Below are 18,638 nucleotides of genomic sequence, written 5' to 3'. Positions count from 1 at the left end.
AACAATGAATCAACATTGTTAGCATTGCACTCAGATCTGCGGAGACATGAGTGTGCATGGATGCGTTCAGAAGCCCAGCAGATGAATTCTACACAGATGTTCACGGAGCAGCCAAGGGGTTAAAACAATAATATTCTTGTAATCCTGGCTTATACTGTTGAAGAACGATGGAGTTCTTCACCTCTCGCAGCCCTGACACATCAGAGCATCTTTATCACAGAATGGTCTTTTGCCCTCCCCTTTTGAGCTATCCCTGCACCATCACTGCAATTCATTTCCATTCAGCTCTTCAGCTTTAATCACTGTACATTTGATCCACAATAAATTTGCTGAATGAAAGTTACCATTTATTACAACTGTAGAGTGTCCATGTTCAGTTTAAAGTTTGTATGAGTAAACTGGAAGAACATTTCTGCATTTCCCACTTACTTTCCATTCCTTGTATATCTTATCATACAAAAAATAAGTAGTAGCTCTTGAAACCTACTAATTTACATTCCTGCTCCTGCAGTGACCCTAATGTTAAAAAAAAAAAAAAAAAAACATATTCAGGGCTATGGGCAAAACAGAAGCCTGCTAGGTCAGTGTTTTCTTACCTGCACATTTTGAATCTGACTTTTCCTCTCCCCAGCTTATCTCCCAATTCCTATCAAGTCCAACACTAATTTTAAACCTGTCATATGTGCTTTGCCCTAAGGCTTGCTTCATGCTATCATTCACTCTACCTTCTGTGTGTTTTTTCGGTGTAGCTTTATGCATATTTATTCCAGTAGCTTGTTTACATCTTTTGTAAAATGCAGACATAGAAGGATATTTTACCTTCATTAGGTGCTGGCCCTTTCTTTGTAGGTAAAACACACTTTGGTGAAATTTATGCTTATATTTTCCTCCAAGAAAAATAATCTCTTAGCTAATGCACCTTTTTCCCTAACACCTAGAAACAGACAGCAAGAGAAATAAACACTCTGAAGAGGACACAACATAGCTGTGGATGGGAAAGCAAGAGCTGTAGCTCTGTGGGAAAGTTGTACATATAAGTGTGAAGGCTGATCAGCAAAAAACGCATCCTGAAGTATGGAGCTGAAGCCAGCCTGCATGCTAGCTTGATATTTAGCTATTTTCCAACAGATTTACTTACAGATTTCACAAAAGCATGTAATGAAATCTCCAAAACAATTATTTTTGTCCATGGACTTGAACACAATGTGTTAGCCTTGAAAATATCAGTTTTATCAATGCAGTAATTAAAAATTAAAATCAAACAAAGTCGATGTTTGAAGCTGTTATCTTCTCCATGTTAGTACAATGAAACACCTGTCAAGGAAGACATTAATTTGATTCTTGAGCTAGTGAAGTAACTCAAACTGCAGAAAGCCGATAAAATTTAACAAAGTTTAAACCATTGGAATCCGGGTACATGTGGTGTTCACAGAAACATAAGAAACAAAAATTAAGGAAAGAAAAGCCCTCTGCCATGTTAACAGACATCAGGAAAACTGTTCCATCATAAAAAACAGCTCTCACTTTTGTTCTGGAGAAAAAATTAGTTTGATTACTTATCAGTAGTAAATAAAATAGACAGAAATACTTGTTTCCTGAAAGACAAGGGAATTCTTCAAAAAATAATAATAAACTAAACATTTATTATTACTCCAGTCTGAGGATTCTGAGTGCCATATACTACACTGAAGCTAAAGTCTTGAAGCAGCACCCACCTCCTTAGTATCTTACCAGATGCTAGGAATTGGACTGTGGAGTAGCTTTACAGAAAGGGGAATGAAATACCAGCTTATCTAACATATCTAAGGCTACAAAAAGGCTAAGCACAGCTAAGACTCAAACCCAAGTCACCTCAGTCCGAGTACAGTTAGATTTAACAAATAGGAACAGGAAAGTCAAAGGAGTAAATTGAAGTCAAAGTACTGAAAGCAAATCCGAGTTTTAATGGCTATATTCTCAGCAATATTTTGCAAAAGCTTGAAAAAGCTAATACTGTGCATTTTTACCATGACAGACCGCGCTATAAAGATATAGCCAATCAGTGTACTTTTACACTCACTCTTTTCACTGTGTTGCCCCTTCATTAGCTCACAATCCAAGTACCCTCCTCATTTACACTATTTAAAATATGCTAGACTGGTGGTGGGGAAACACTTCAGTCAGCTCTTATGTTCAAAATCATTTCAAAGCTGATTTATTCCCCACTCAAGTCAAGCAGTCTCCAATAAAGGAAATAATGTTTCTAGCCTGAGATGACATTTGGCAAGTTTCAGAGCAAATATTCATGACAAAGTCATAAGCCTCTGAAAACAGAGTTTTCCAGTGGAAATGCTGACAGGTCCTTAAGCATAGTGGTGTGAACAGCACTGCTGTAATAAGCAGTAATTTAAAGGCTGTGCACTAGTTAACTATTAGTGCTAGTAAACAAGTGACCCTGATGGGATTTCAAATTAGAGCTCCAAGCCATTTGATATTTAACCTTCTTGCTTTTCCACCTCGAGGAAACGGAAACGTTTTATATCATATCATAATATTATTGTAGCTCACTCGCTTGATAGGGATAGGAACCAGATAAAAGCAGATAAAACATTTGTAACAATAAGAAATTGAATGTTTCAACATATGCATCCATCTAATTTTTTTTTTTTGTGGTAATTACATCTACAGCTTTATGCCAGCCTGTGTTGGCTGTGACATTTGGAAATAGGAAAATAGCGTGTTAACTGTACATCCCATTCTGCCAATCGGCAATAATACATGAAGACTAAGTTCAAAATAATCATCTTTTCTTGTCCCTCAGCTTTTTTACATAGACCCCAAGTCGGATGGTGGACTGGATTTTCTTCATAAGTAAACTAATAAGCATATTCTCAGGAAAAACAATGTTAAAGAATCCCGGATAAACACTATATTGTATAAAGCTAATCTTTATAAATTGCTAATGCAAGTTTCCTAGAGCTGAGCCAAACGTACCACCCCGCTAAGGAAACTGAGGGGAGAAGGGAAGCGCTAGCATGCAGGGGTCTCCAGGAGCCCTGCTGCCCTATTGTGTGATGGGGCTGGGCTGGACACATAGGTGGTTCCCAAGGCTCAGCTCACTTAAACTGGGAGCCTGGATGACCCAGGAGCTCCCATGCTACCATAGCCTCACTACCGGTGCAATATAGAACTTAGATGAGCCAAAATTCAGAAGATACCCGTAGCTCAACTTAACCACTGTTAATATGAAGCAGCAATAGCACAACCTGCATTAAAGATTAATCTCTCTTTGCCCCCAGATTATGGCTCATCAGAAAAAAGGTACACCATATGAGTTAAACACACAGTACATCTACACTGCATTTTGAAGGTGGGCCTGTGATACAGAACACAGAGTCTTACCACCTCACTGCTCTGTGCTCTTCTGGACAGGGCAGAGGTATTTATACCACGCAGAAACAAAAAATTGCTGCTTCTTCATAACGTGAAATCAATAAACCCCAAACTGCTCTCCAGGGAATGCCAGTGACATGTTTACAGTATGGAAGTGTTTGATTTATAGCCTTTAAATCAAGAACTCTTCTAGTGCCTAAACATAAGAAAACATTTGAACATGCATTTTAAACCGCCCCAGAACATCAGAGGGATCCTGTGTCATATCCTCATTCACATATGCTGTGGTATTGTAGTACATGAGCTGTAAACAGCTCAGAAAAATCAAGGAGAGAATTTCATCACAGTCACTTACATTGACCTCCTGCAGGTATAGAAAGAAACCACAGCCACTCCTCCTTCTGTTTCTCATAGTCAACCGAAGTACTTTTCACCGAGAGGTAACTCCTTGTTGCTGTCAGCTGGAAGGCAGGCCAGTGATAGGCAGGAACATGATGAGATGGATAGTCTAGCTCCCATAGGGCTGTCTTTAACCTATGCCAAATGGTAAGATAGAAGGATTTTCACAGTAACCCTGTTTTTCCCATTCTATTCACTGCTTAAGCATCATTTCTGCCATAATTGCCTTTAAACTACAGGACTGCAGAGAAGTAGTCTAGGCTTGTCTTGTAATTCCACATGCTAAGGGAACACAATTTACAGACAACCTTTCTTTTTGTACATAGTGCAAACACTGTTCACACAGATCTCTCTACATATACTACTGTGTTATCAAAGTGAAAAATCAATGCCTATAAAATTCAAGACATAGCATACAAATCATTATCTGAAGAACAACTATGAAAAGAGATAACGAAGAGATGATGAAACTCTTTAAAATAAAATGGTTCTATTCCATGCTGCTAATATTAGTCAGGTGTTCAAGTCCCACTAGTATTTTACAGAAAACTCTTATTAAAGAGTCTCTGTAATATTTTTAGGTCTCTGTAGCTATTTTTACAGCTGTATCAATAAAGTTAATTGCCTATTCTGATTGTATTTTACTCAGATGGCTATAGTTAGCTGTTATGCAAATCATTTTCAGCTTATGAGCTGAGCTGGTTAGGACCACAGAAGGAAAAAACAATGGGACAAATAAATTCTAAGAAAGCAGTAGTTTTGTCTTCCTCCCATTAATAAACAAGGGGCAAGGGGAAGGATGAGGCAAGGAAAAGGATGAGCAAAGGAACAGAATTCCTGTGCATGGTTCAAGTGTGTTTGCATTTTCCCAGCAGGCATTACTATCTCTTTATAATCAAAAAATAGAAGTACTATCGTGACTATAATAGATTAAGAAATGTTTGTGCCTCCTAAATCCCATTTGATAACAGGCAAAATGAGTCTGTGACAAGTTCCTTAATTCCCTTAAACCAACAGTCATTTTTACACTAGCATCTTGCTGCAGGTAACTGTAATATTTTTATTCTCTGCTTGATTGACCTTACTATGTCTGTTATAGCCCTTTATTTTCTTGTTCATAGATTTATTAATAATAAGCACTGGTCTCATCCAAAAGATAGGTTTGTAAAGGGAACATGCCTGTCTTCAGTGCTATTCTTACAAGTGTCACTATAGATTTGACACTTTCAATTGACTTTATGTAGTACTTTGCAATTATGTGTACTCCAGCTAGAATGTATAGTATGTTTCATTACTCCTGGGGTTGCAGTGTGTTGTAATGTGGAAGAATTCACCCTCCTACATTTCCTTGCAACACCAATTACTTCTGCAAGAATATGAAAATGCCTCCCCCAGTTCTCCTTCAACCTCCTCCCTTTCAGATAGGAGGATTCAGAAAACTCCTTCCCTATCCATTTACTCAAAAGCATTTTTCCTGTTATCATATAACAATGAAATGACAAAAAGAAGTGCCTGTATGGCAGATCAAAGAAAAAAACAAAAGTTTCAATTTCAGTTCACTAAAAGGCAGAATAATGTTTTTCAATAGTTGACTGAGACATTTGCTCAGAAAATGCTTTTTTTTTCTCCTTCCTTTCCTAGGTTATAACACATTTCCCTGCAACACAGTGCAGTATCTGTCACGCTAAAAACTGAGAAATTCTATCATATAATTATAGCAAAGTCAGCATCACTGTAACTAGACATAATTCCACTGACTTTTGCCCTGTAGCACATGCAAGCCTAAATTTGCTCCATAAAGTCTCAAAATATATTTCTAAGAGCAAATGAAATAGTTTTGCACTGAACTACTAAATTAATTGGTCATCGACACATATAGTGATTGCAGTATACCCTGCATATTTGCAGGAAAGCTACTCTTCAGCACAAGAAAGCTAGACTAACTGTACATTTATACAGTACACATTTGTACAAAGTAAAATATTTGCCTTTTAAAACTTTTAAAATAATAACACAAGATGAACTTCCACAAACTATAAACACTGCTTTTGCTTCTCAGTCTTTTTCAAAGTATTAAGGTTAGGGCCTAATCCCATGAGGTACCAAGCGGGCCCAAATTTCATTAGTACAATAGTCATTAAAGATATTCAGGGGCTCATTGGATACAGCCTTTTTCGGAAAAAAAATGTGGTTATTTGAACCAGAGTTGGATATCTGTTTCATTCCTTCAGATAAAATGCAAATTTTTTTGTCCTGTAACGTTTATTAGTTATAAGGGGGAGTTTTGATAAGTTTTTCAAAATACAAAAAAAAAATTCCTGTGTACACTTCCTTCATTTTTTCCCAAAGTTTCTCTGCCTGTTCTAAAACATGAGTGACTGGATTGTTCATTAGAGCACACACTGCAGAACGAACTACTCACTTATTCACTGGATAAGAGTAATCATTAGTCTCTTGTTTAGAGAAAGAAAAAAAATATGAATCTGCTCATTGAAAAGTATAATTAAAAACTGAGCTATCACAACATGATGCATCATGTTCCTTGCTTATTCAGCTTGTGGCGTATTTAACCTTCTGTCAGAAAAGTCTGTCTTCAACATATGCTTTCTATACAACCTACTGGTGTAAAAAATAATTATAATGTTTATTAAATTAAAATAATGAGGTTTATATGAACTTTCAATAATGCAGACAGGCAGACTATAACTGTAAACCACATGCTATATACTTTGGACTTTTACGGCTTTTAATTTATCAAAGGAAATAATTAGCACACTTTGTGGCAGCCAGTGATGGAATTTATTCATTTGGAAGCCATGGGTTTCCTGTCATTAAAACTACATCATGTCCTTCCTTTTCTATTAAACTTCAACTGAGGGCAGTAAGAAGTCACTAAAAGGAAATGAAGAGTTTTTTTGGCAACATTCGCATGCAATGATTTAATACTGCTAAAAGATAGCAACCCATAATGTATGCCAATAAGGGATGAGGGTTCCAATTACCACATTATTTCCTCTATTTGCTGCTTTGTTTGTGGCTCAATTAACTGTGATTTGCAAAATCACTTCAGTAAATTTATTTTCTCTTTTCTGGCTTACTGCATTTTTGGTTCCTAATTACAAGTGCTTCTTTTGTGGAAAAAAAAAAAAAAAAGATTTAGATCTTTAACCAATACCTTGAGATTTATATGTCATAGGATATTACTTTTTTCCTTCAAAGTAATCAATAGCATCTCATTAACCAAAGATTCATTTTGGCTAAAATGAATGTTTTTATTTTTCTTTTATTTTTTCAAATACAAGTAGCAAAATATCTGGACTTTCTTCAAGTGGAAAATAAATAGAAGTACCAATGAAGTTTTCCTTCTCCTTTGCACATGTGCACACAAAACACCCTATCTTTGCCTTATTCATGTAGTAATACATGGCTTCAGTGAGCCAAACCTGCGCCATAGAAGTAGCTCAACCCAGAACAAAGCTAACTGAAAGGTACACGTTCTTTTTCTTCAAAGGAGATCTAAAATCAAATTAGCATAGAGACAGGCTTACCCTCTCTTTTACAGGAGTGGGTGGTCCTTCCAGGTCATGACCAAGGTACATCAGCAGCGGCATGCTAGAGCTTCCACTATTTTATTAAGTGATGCTAGGAAATGTGAAGAAATAGACAATACAGAGTAGTATTATTAAGTTTTTCATACATAATAGATTAGCTAATAATGATTGAAAATACATTTTAAAAAATGAGAATGTCAGCAGCTCAGTTTAAAAAAAAAAATCAAATGCTTCAAAGAATTATACTTCTAGTGTCTATATTTGCTGTGTTGATTCAGAAAAAACTCAGTTCAATTAATTTATTGTTTAAAACTTCCAGCTTCATGTTTGACTTCTGTATCTATGATCTAATAGGTAGCTTAGCCAAGACAGACTTTGGATAATCCAAGGATTTTATTATCAGAACATATTAATTTTGGGGAGGAGTAGGTCTTTAAAGCAATATGCAGACAAACTGTAAATAGGCCCTTTACCGCAGGTGGCTGGAAAACTGTTTAAATTCAAAAATATTTCCTGATATCCCCTTAAGTTGGGCACAGATATTGCTGCTGAGTTTGCAAATTAAGATGTAAGATCAGAGCTAGCTAAGATTGTCATATTGTCTCCTCTAATTTGAAAAAGTAGAACTAGGCTAGAGAGAAACCCATAAAAAAGACTTTATGACTCTCTTCAAGGCTGACATAGAAGCCAATGCTCCAATCCCTTCTCCCAGCCTCTTGCAATTACATTTCCGCAGGAAGAAAGAAAAGGAATTAGAAACAGGATAATGTAGCCTTAAATCATTTCTCATAGCCTTTGCTTTCTAGTGAGAGCCCAGAACTTTTTTAACATGATTCTTACATTGTTTAGTGTGACACAACAGAAAGCACAACTGGTTTGACCCTTCCTCAATAAAAAATCATTTTGTTCTGACATCCTATAAAATCTGTGCATGAGCCTATTAAGCCTTAGTGTCTCCTCCAATTGACGAGGAACAAGCATTGTAAACACATACAGTAAAGATCCCTTCCAGATTTGTTTAAGGCAAGCCTGACAAAGCAATACCTGTCATAATACACCACTCTAATGGACAAGGATGTACTGCCATTAAGAGCAGTGACATTTCCAGGGCTGGGAGTAATGTCATCAAGCCTGAAAGTTTCTGAGTCACCAGAGGTATCTTGCGTGGATTACGTTCCCTGGGTGTGAGCAGGAATGACACTGCTCATGAACTCACAGGAACACAATGTGATTGCCTGTGCAATCCAAACCTGAGACTGCATCAGTGTGGACAGATTAGTATCCTAAAGAAAAGCAATGTGTGCGTATTTATGACCCAATATTACTAACAAAGGCTGATGACTGAAATTTATAAGAATGCTTCTCCTTTCTCCTCATCCTCCTTTGGAAAATAGTGAAAGCTAATTATAGGTTTGCTAAAGCTCTCACCTTTTCCTGGCAATTACTGTAGCATTGGATATGTGAAGATCGAGCGTGTCGTACTATGAGAAGCATATTAGTAGCTTTGCTTGTGCTTAGTGAAAAGATACTTAAAGATACTGTACAATATGTTCAGAAGTAATATTTGTATTCACTTCAATATTTGTAATACTCTCAGAGCAACTTGCTAAATCATAATTTATTTGAATCTGAAATATGAATTCAAAATTTTAGTAAATTAAATACCTATATAAATTTAACCGAAACCTCATTTAATTCTAGAATTATGATCTTCCAAGAATGTTATTCTAGCACTCCCCTATTTTTGCAATAGTTTTTCAGAGATATGCATTTGTACTCTAGTACCTACATGCTTTAATATTAATTTAATTTCACAACTCTTCTTAAAAGTGAAGTTCTATTATTGTATCTATTGTTAAGAGCAAGTACTATAACAGGGGGAGATGTCCAGTGTGAGATATATAAAACCATTTTCAGACTGCATAGCCTTAAAGCTATGTAGGGAAATTAAACAGTGGAAAACTTCAACTTCAAAAGTAAACAAAATCTGAAATATTTTGGCTCGCAATTAAAATGCTTCAGTAATGAAATACTACCATACCACCTCAGGCAGCTGTAGTTCGTAGTCTTAATATTCCCATTCTCCTTTGTATGCCAGGCTTTCTGAGCTAACCTCAGTACTAAGAGGTTGCTCAATTATACAGACCCCAATTGCAGTGTTGAAGAACACATAGCCTAGCTAGAGAATTTAGCCCATAAAGATGTGTTAGGCCAGAAATTAATAAATAAGTTTTAAACAATTATCTAAACTAAAATTTTGGCTTTCTGATATTTGATTTTAAGGAAAACATACAGACAAGAGAAACCGAGCTGAACTTTCCACTGTTTCTCAACACAAACACAAGGAAAACAATGCTTATTGCAGCTTGCACCTTCAAAGAGGAGCTGCCATCAGCTTCAGCAGCAGCTGTGAGCACTTACTGCTTCAGCAAAGTGGTCCTCAGACACTCAAGTCAGGTGTCTAGAAAATGAGCACATGTAGTGAAAGCTGGAATCAGGCAAGGTGAAGCACAACTTGTTCAGCCCCACGGAGCTCTCCCCCACCTCCCCACCTCCCCTCAATTATCACCTCCGCCCCCAATCTTCTGTTTCTTAAGGCTGGAAAGGAAGTGTTTTCTGCTCCTGTCCTGAGCAGAGGTTCAGGGGGAGGACTAGACTATCTAATGCCCAGGTAAGTGTGGGGATTCAGGAGTAGACTGCTTTCTTTTTCTGGTTGTTTAAGCCTAGCTTTGTGTCTTGAGCTTTCTTTCCCCTTCCTGCAAAGATGTGGGGAAAGGGGTGGTTAAATGTGGCACTAGCTGTTACAGGGGATGATAGAAAGTATCTGTGCTTCCTTGGAAGAGTGTGGGGCTCTTCTCACCTCCTATATTGTATTCTCTTCTCACAACTCCTCCTGTCTTATATTAGAACAAGTCTGAAGTAAATTCTCCCAAAATGTACAGAGTTTGCATGGTCCTTAACATTGGTTACCTTGACTTGCAGCTCTGCTGCTGCTAGGGCCTACTGCTGGCTAATACAACCTGCCTGAGAGGGCCCAGCCTCTCTGCACAGGCTGACAGAGGAGTGGTGATGCACTGAGCAATCTGTAAGAGAGCAGTGAATTATACTTAAAAAAAAAAAAAAAAGCATTCTGACAACAGGATTAAAGCTGTTCCTTGTATCTGTATTCTGTATTATTCTGTATCTGTATTATCAATGGGAAACTGTTGGGATCAAAAAAAGGCTGCAGATCATCTAGAGCAAGTGAGTGTGCAGCTCCTGCTTTGACTTCCCAGCTCTAGTGGGGGGTTTTAGCCCTGGGGAGGCCTCACCTGGAGTACTGTGCCCAATTCTGGGCTTCCCCAATACAAGAGAGACATGGTGCTACTGGAGAGAGCCCAGTGGAGGGCTACAAAGATGATTAGGGGACTGAAGCATCTCTCCTATGAGGAAAGGCTGAGAGAGCTGGGCCTCTTCAGCCTGGAGAAGAGAAGACTGAGAGGTGATCTCATCAATGTGTGCAAGTACCTGGAGGGAGGGTGTTGAGAGGATGGGGCCAGTCTCTTCTCCGTGGTGCCCAGTGACAGGACAAGAGGCAACGGGCACAAACTGAACCACAGGAAGTTCCATCTGAACCTGAGGAAAAACCTCTTTCCTATGAGGGTGACTGAGCACTGGCACAGGTTGCCCTGTTGTGGAGTCTCCTTCCCTGGAGATATTCAAAACATGCCTGGATGTGATCCTGGGAAATGTGCTCTAGAGGACCCTGCTTGAGCAGGGCGGTTGGACGAGATGATCTCCAGAGGTCCCTTCCAACCTCAGCCATTCTGTGATTCTGTTTCCTGTGGCCTTGCCTAGAGGGACTGAGGGCTGGAGAGCAGAAAATGGAAGAAAGGGGCATCATGACTGGACAAAAATGGGAAAGGAGGGGAGCAAGGCATGGGGTGTAACCACGAAGGTGACAAACAGGAGGAGGGCAGCAGAGAAGAGCAGGGGCGGAGGCAGTGGGAGAGAAGTGGAATTTGATTAGAAGGGGGCTTAGGAGGGGGGAGGCAAGTGAAAAACAGCTCTCTGGCAGTGATAAGGAGCAGCATGATGGTCAGGGCCTGAGGGCATCACCCGGTGGGACCTGATGCCTGGAGCTGAGGCTGCCCCTCCTCATGGGGCCATGGGACAGGCTGTGTGGTGAGGCTGGCCTGGCCCTGCTGCCATGGGGAGCCCCTGCTGCTGTGTTTGCTGCCGGGTGGTGAAAAAAAGTTTTGTAGGTAAAGAAAACTCCTAATTTTTTTGCAGAGTGTCTGAGGTGGGTATGCATACCAAGTTTCTAGTGCTGGCAGAGCAGTGCACTGTTGGGACGGCCTGTGTGAAATGGGGGTCCTTTGCTCAAGCCAGCAAATAAAACCTGCTGTTGGTCACTTGTGATGGACAGATGCTCCCTCCTGCTGAAGGGTAAGTGCCTGATCATCAGAAAACAAGTTTAAGAAAATTGAATGTTTAAAAAATAAATAAGAACAAAATGAGCCAACCTGATAATTTTCAGGGCTTGTCAGTTGCTGGGAAATGTTTCTCAGATGAGAACAGAGAGATTTAATCAATTAAGGAAAAATGAGAGGTGAAGAAGCCAGAGAAATACATTGAGTGAAGGTATGTAATCTGTGAATTCATTTAGTGGCCACTGCAAGATTCCCAAGAAGGGAAGAGTGTAAGAGGAACAAAGTAAGATTCAACTGTAACAAAATATGCACTTTGCTTTGTCCAGATACTTCTGTAATAAAGTATAAAGACACATTATAATGATTGAGATAATGCTCCTGTTTTTCTGTTTGATTTTTGTCAAGGTCCCCTCAATGGTGTTTTAGAAAAAAGTAAGGTAACATAATCCCATTGAGTACTTTCAGACTGAAATACTCTGCTTGATTTATATACTACTATCCAGTTTTTCTCCAGTAACTGACAAATGCTAAATGCTTTGTCAGTCTGGCACTGAAGATGCTGTTGCCATGCAATTTTCCCAGACTGCTTTGTCTGCATAGCTACACAAAAGACTTAAGTGATCATGTATTAGGTGGAAATGTTAGCTGCCTTCATGCCAGATCAATGAAATGACCGATCAGAAGAATCGGCACACTTACAATTTGTGCCAAAACTAAAAACTGTTAAACTTGTAACATGTTCCTTAGCTGCACCCTTTCCAAGTAATGGGAGACAATTTATCATGCTGTGGTAACACTTCACAGGATAGTAGTGCAGTATTAGGCACTGTCCATGTAGGTGGAAAGACAAGCCATATACTGAAGAGGAATACAACCTGCCTGCCTAGTCATGTAGTTCCTTGACATCTCTCTGTATGGCAACAAAGTAATTCCAAGGATGAACAGTGTACTAGGAATAACGTTATGCCTAACCTAACTTGTCCTCAAAAAGACATCAAATGTTCATGGCTTTACACATGTGGTAACCTATTTTTCCCCCTCTTCCAGTTGCTATATGCCCCTGTAACTTCAGGCCCTGCAAACAGAAGTGTCAAAACATCATGTGAAACATTCTTTTCCATGAGGTCCTGTTCAAAAACACTTTCTAGTCTAATAAATCTTTGTATAATAAGAACTTTCCTCATCCATAAGTGATGATGTTTAGAAAATGGCACATGTATAGTTTATTAAAGTGAGTGGTATTGTAGTCTACAGATAAACTACCTTGAGTTGCTGGGGAAGGGAGGGTTGTGTTTATAGCAAAATTAAATGTAGGAGATTGCATCAGAAGTGTACTAAAATATACTTTTCATAGTAATGTGGAAAAAATTGCGTGGATGGAATGCTGGACAATTTATATGTGAAAACTTGGTTTTTCCATTTTTAGAGATACACTATTATTGCTATTGCTAATTATTATTGCTATTATGAATTTAAAATCTTAAACTGAACTGCTTGGTGAGTGACAAATGACTAACAAAGCACTTGGGGGAAGTGTTGTCTAGATTCACTTATTTTCATACTTTTTTCCTGGCTTCTGGTGTTGGCCACTGTTGGATACAGGCTACTTCATTAGATGGACCTTGGAAGAGCAGCCATGCTAGATCAAAACAGTCTTAAGAGTTTTGTATTATTTGTTAATTTGAGTACAGTGTGAGCCTTTGCAGTTTTAATGTGTGGATATTTCTTTGATTGGAAAAAATAGAAACCACTGCATTCAAATTTCCTTTTTGTTTTAAAAGGAACAGATGTACTCAACAGATTCCAACAGGGATGTGCACAGAAAGGGTGCTTAATCCTATAAATGATATTAACTCATAGTCATGTTGTTATCTGTATGATCAGAAAGTATGATCAGATGTTGGTTGTTACTTTTCCTGTAAAATAATATCTGATAAATTAAGTCATAGGGACACAGGCCTGAGGAATACTAGTAAGAAATAAACTGAAACTAGGAAGTAAAAAGAAAATGACCAGAAGCAAACAAAAAGTGAACAAAAAAGGGAAACTTGCCTTCCTTGACTTACACAAAAGTGCAATGACACAATGACAGTAAGGTGAGCAAAGAGAAGCATCTTTATTCAACAGGAGGCAAAATACTAAAAATAACTAAGAAAACTAAATGAAGAGTTCATGGTACTGATGCCAGAATAAATATAAAGAAGAAAAACTGAAGAGGTCATCATGCTTAGACTAGCAGTCAAGAAATCGAAGTCTGAAGCCTAACAAAATTCCACGCTTAGAAGCGACTACCTATTCAAGGAGTGCAGGGAGAAAACATGATCCTGTTTTTCAATTGGCACTGAACATTTGAGCACATAAGACTTAATGCATTATGTATGGGAAATTGTATTATCCTCAGATTTGGCAGAATCTCTCCAGACAGATGTAAAAGACTTATCAGGGTGCTACACTGAGTTGGGGAGATGTATAAAATTTTTCTGATAAAGAACATCATCAGAACTGAACAACTTCTTATCAGCTAGATGGTTCTCAGATAGAAAAGCACTGAATTACACCCCTGGAGTGATGTGATACTGCACCACAAATGCAGTACCTGCACCACAAGACTTTTTAGTACATACTGATGTAGCTTTGCATTTGAAATAATACTACATTAGATGCAAAGAATGGTGATATCGCAGGATGGTGATATGATGTGATCAGATATGATCACTCTCTAGCTTTGAGACTTCATTAACATCATAAAGCCATGAGGATCTGTCTGATTATATTCACACAAAAAGTTTAGTTGAATTTTGTACCTTGATTAATCCTTATACCATCTCTTCAGCTAATCTTAGGAGAAGACGTGAGTAAAATTCAACCACGAGCTATAGTAACTGAGGCTAAACTATTTCAGAGATACCTAAACCCTTGTGACACTTAAAATTGTTCTCATGGTCTGAATAATCAGTCTGTGGAGGAAAAACCTTTGAGAAATTCAATTTTTTTTCCTATTTTGAGATTTGTGCTATTGAGAACATGCTGCAAGTATAAATATAAGCATATATATGTTGGCTCTGGAGTCCCTGCTCACCTACAAGGCACAAAGTCACTCAGCCTAATAGGATATGAGTGGCCAGATAAGCCCCCCACCCTTTTTTTTTCCCCCCACCTTCAAACAGTCAAATTCACTGCCAGCCTGCCATACAGTTTTAAATAAACACTTCAAATAGAAGCTGAAGTTCAGGTCTTTTATTGAACTTAAGAACTTTAAGTGTGCAATGTTCCTGTTGATTCAAATTCAGAGCCTGACATATATTCAATCTTAGTTAAGACCTAGTTATTTTTGTTGGCAGCAGAATTGGTGCTAAAATCATAACACATTCCAGTTTTCTCATTCTATTCCATCTTAGTTTATGGATTATCTAAAAGGATATCCATACACAGTTCAATGAAAGTTAATAGGTCAAGATACAATGTCCTTGAAACTGCTAGTCTGATCTCAGAGCTGTGTTCCAAACTAACTTTAGTGAATGCCTGAGGTGCAGAGACACTAGTTTATTTGTTTAGGCAATAATTGTCTTTTGCCTGAAGAGAAGCTTTAAAATTGCTTCTATGTTTAGAATCAAGATTGGTCTGTTAAGGCTGCTTGTCACAAAGTTTCACCTTTTTTTAGAACTGTTTATTCCCAGTACTCTATTTCCCAATTTAGTCCATTATGGAATTTGATTGATGCATTCGCCTGACACAATATTGCAAGAACACTAGAATCCTTTATCAGATGCCTTAGGCAGTAAAATTGCTATTTAAGGGTTACAGTGACATTGTTTGTTAGAGGTTTACTGCCTGCCTTTCTGAACAAACATTATTATTTGGATCTATTGGTTTTTTTATTATTATCATCTCTGTTTGGGGGGAAAAGAGTGTATAAAAATGCATTAATATAAAAGAAATACTTGGAAGCCCAGTTCTAAGTGTGCCCATTGTTTCAGCACACAAATGATATTCTGATGGAAGTTGCTGCTGTTAATGGGATTCAAGTATACAGATGAAATCAAAACTAGTTTCTGGTCTTGTTTCATTGGTGGAATATGGTCAGACCAGCCTCTTGAGCGATGGAGAACTGGATAGTATTAATTTAGAGCCAGCACACAATAGATATTGCCTGTGCTAGGGACAAATCAGAGCAGATGGAGCCACAGAAAAATAGACCTGGAAGGGGTCTTAGAAGGACATCCAGTCTATCCCTTGCCCCAAGATGTGATCAGCTCTACCTGTGCTATTCCAGAAAGTGTTTGTTCATCCAGGGTGTCCACAATCTTTTCTAGTGATTAACTACCCTAAATTCACTACCTACTGACTGAGAGTGAATGTTCCATGCTGCATTTTTAAGTCCATGCTTTCTTGTCACAGCTATGTGGAGGTCAGATAAATTATTTGCAGCTCTTTGTTCAGAAGTAGCAAGGGTCTATGCAAAGGGAGGCATGCCATGCTCTTTTCTCAGCGTCTGCGCCAGGCTCCAAGGGACAAGTTCCAAGGAACACCTACTCCACACTTTAGGAAACACAATTTATGGAAATCCATGGTGGAATGGCAAAGGAGTGGGGAAAAAAATCTTCCTTATGACCTAACTTGTTCCTTTAGTTTTCTTCATGCTGCTTATTCTAACCCTTTCAAGTTAGTATGATTTGTTCCTCTACAACCTCACAGCTAAACACTTAGCTACAAGAACTGCACTTAACTCTCATTTGAACTAAAACTGTAGTCTTTGCAAATAATAAACTCAACAGCCAAATTAATAAGTGTACAGGTGCATGTGGAGCTGATATTACCTGCATTTTACTTTTTCTAGACACTCTAAATATCTTCAGTCTCCAGTAGTTCTTAACAACAGTTTCTAGGGGTATCAGCATTTTCATTATGCTTTAAACAATGTATTAACAATCATATTCCACTGGTGTATTTATAATTTTTCAGTTATAACTTGGTAGACTTTGCAGTGGGCTTCACAGCACTTATGAGCAGCCACCTAATTATTTTGATCTACTGATCTGAGGATATTGTCAACTAGGAACTACATGTGTAAATCTACGTTTCATTACAAATGCCTTAAGCCCGTATCAGCTAAACTGTGGTCTACCCTTAGGCACTACCTGCTAGTATAGTGCAAAAAAAAAAAAAAAGGGGGGGGGGGGAAGGATGGGAGAAATTATGTGCTGTCATAGAGAATAGTAACAATTTCTCAAATAACAAGGCAAGGCATCTTTTTTTTCCAACCAGCCAAAAATCTATGCCAATTCCTATGCCACTGTCCAGTTCTTGCCTACTGATTTGGTCTGTTTTTTGGCGTCTGTGTGAAAGACGTAACAATTTCCTCACTGTTGCTATCCATTTTAAACTAGCATAACTTTGTTCCTGCTCTCAGTTTTTCTTCAGTTTCTATGTGAATTTCCTATGTTAACATATTTTTCTATCTTGGCTTCAAAGTTCTCCTACTCTAGCACTCTCTATTCTCTCTCATTTCAGAAATCTCTGCTTAGTTTGTTTCCTCTCCCTGTCCCTCCCACTTGACAGCACCCTATCACACATGTTCTCTCCAGTCTGTTTTTCTCTCTGCAGCAAAATTGGCCCTTCAGCCTTAACTTAAGTTCCCATATTTTGTATTTTCATATTTTTCCATAACCATCCAAAATGTTTACATTTTGGTTCTATGTAGTTCCTGAAATTTTCACCCTACAATTTCATAGTTAATCCTCGTTGCTGAAGTAACTGAAAGTTATTAAAAACATTAGGTGGTTTAGACTGAAATATTAGAACTAGAATTTGTCTGTATTTCTTGAGATTTTCAGCTGGGTGGGACTTGCACCAATGTTTCACACAGATCTTCATTTGCTTGCTTTTTTTCTTCTTGATACTTGTTGTAGCCAAGCAATCCAACAGAGGTCTGCTTCATTCAGTGTCTCATCTGGTCTGGCCAGCACAGAGAGACTTAAGATTCTGCTCAAAAACTCAATTTAATTTGGCTCTCACCAGAGTTTAAAATTCCCTCTCTCCCCCACTAAAATTACAGATCCAGTGAGCATAAAGAAAAACAAGAACTTACCACATATACACAATTTGCAGAAATGAAAACGATGGATGGTTCTGTCAGTTGATATAAATCTGTATGAGTTGCTCAAAGACAATAGAGCCACTTCAAGGTGAACCAACAGCTGCTGAGAACTTGGTCTTCTCTGTACTTGCAAGATACTTTTCAAGTCAGATCCACTAGATCTAAAACTCTGCAGTTTTTACTCTGTTCTTGCCTTAATCTTCTTACTGCTGTCTGATTACTCTGCAGTCAGTGTGAGTAACCTCCCAGCTGGGAACACTGAGATCAAAGGATGCGCTATTGCCAAAAGCTGTTCGTTAACAAAACATGAATATATTTTGCTCTACAGTTCCAGCTTTAGGTGCCTGAAGCTTTTAATGCCTTCCAAGAAATCTGTGTTTCTATTCAAAATGATGAAAACAACTGACATGTAGCAGAGCTCTCATAGATAGGCTGGCATCTCTATTCATAGCTAAAACAAAAGATATATTTCTAATTAGAGCATGTTGATTGCATGTTTACTAGCATCAGAACTTGTAGAAAATGTCACTGTTGTTGAAAAATGTGAGTTGAAATTTACTTTTCTTTTTAGATTCAGTCCCTAAAAGGAAAGCTATGAACAGCAACAGTAGCAGGGAAACTATGCAAAAGACGAGCAGTATGTATGTTATCTCTACTAAATTTTATGCAAATTCATTTATCTTTGTGGCTTTTATTCCTGGAACGCTATGCCAAATATTTGGAGCCAGCTTTTTACTAGGAAACTCCTTCAGATTAAATGTGCCCATTTTCTATAAGATTTCCTAGCTGACTTTATGTTAGGTTCTA

At 38.1% G+C, this 18,638-nt stretch overlaps 1 long non-coding RNA gene across 1 annotated transcript in view; it reads right to left on the bottom strand.

Annotated features, from left to right (window-relative positions):
• LOC138067198 (uncharacterized) overlaps positions 1-18,070 on the bottom strand; it is a 121,947-nt gene extending 103,877 nt beyond the window's left edge. Inside the window, exons 1-3 of the long non-coding RNA XR_011141024.1 lie at positions 17,823-18,070; positions 7,320-7,413; positions 3,728-3,906 (exon numbers count right to left, since the gene is read on the bottom strand). This is a non-coding gene — a long non-coding RNA (uncharacterized lncRNA). The remainder of the gene's footprint in view (positions 1-3,727; positions 3,907-7,319; positions 7,414-17,822) is intronic.
• Positions 18,071-18,638: the final 568 nt, after the last annotated feature.

This window comes from Struthio camelus, chromosome 4 (assembly GCF_040807025.1).
Source record: "Struthio camelus isolate bStrCam1 chromosome 4, bStrCam1.hap1, whole genome shotgun sequence".
Classification (NCBI taxonomy): Eukaryota; Metazoa; Chordata; class Aves; order Struthioniformes; family Struthionidae; genus Struthio; species Struthio camelus.
The sequence above is the reverse complement of the archived record's forward strand: the minus strand, read 5'-3'. Positions and strand labels throughout refer to the sequence as shown.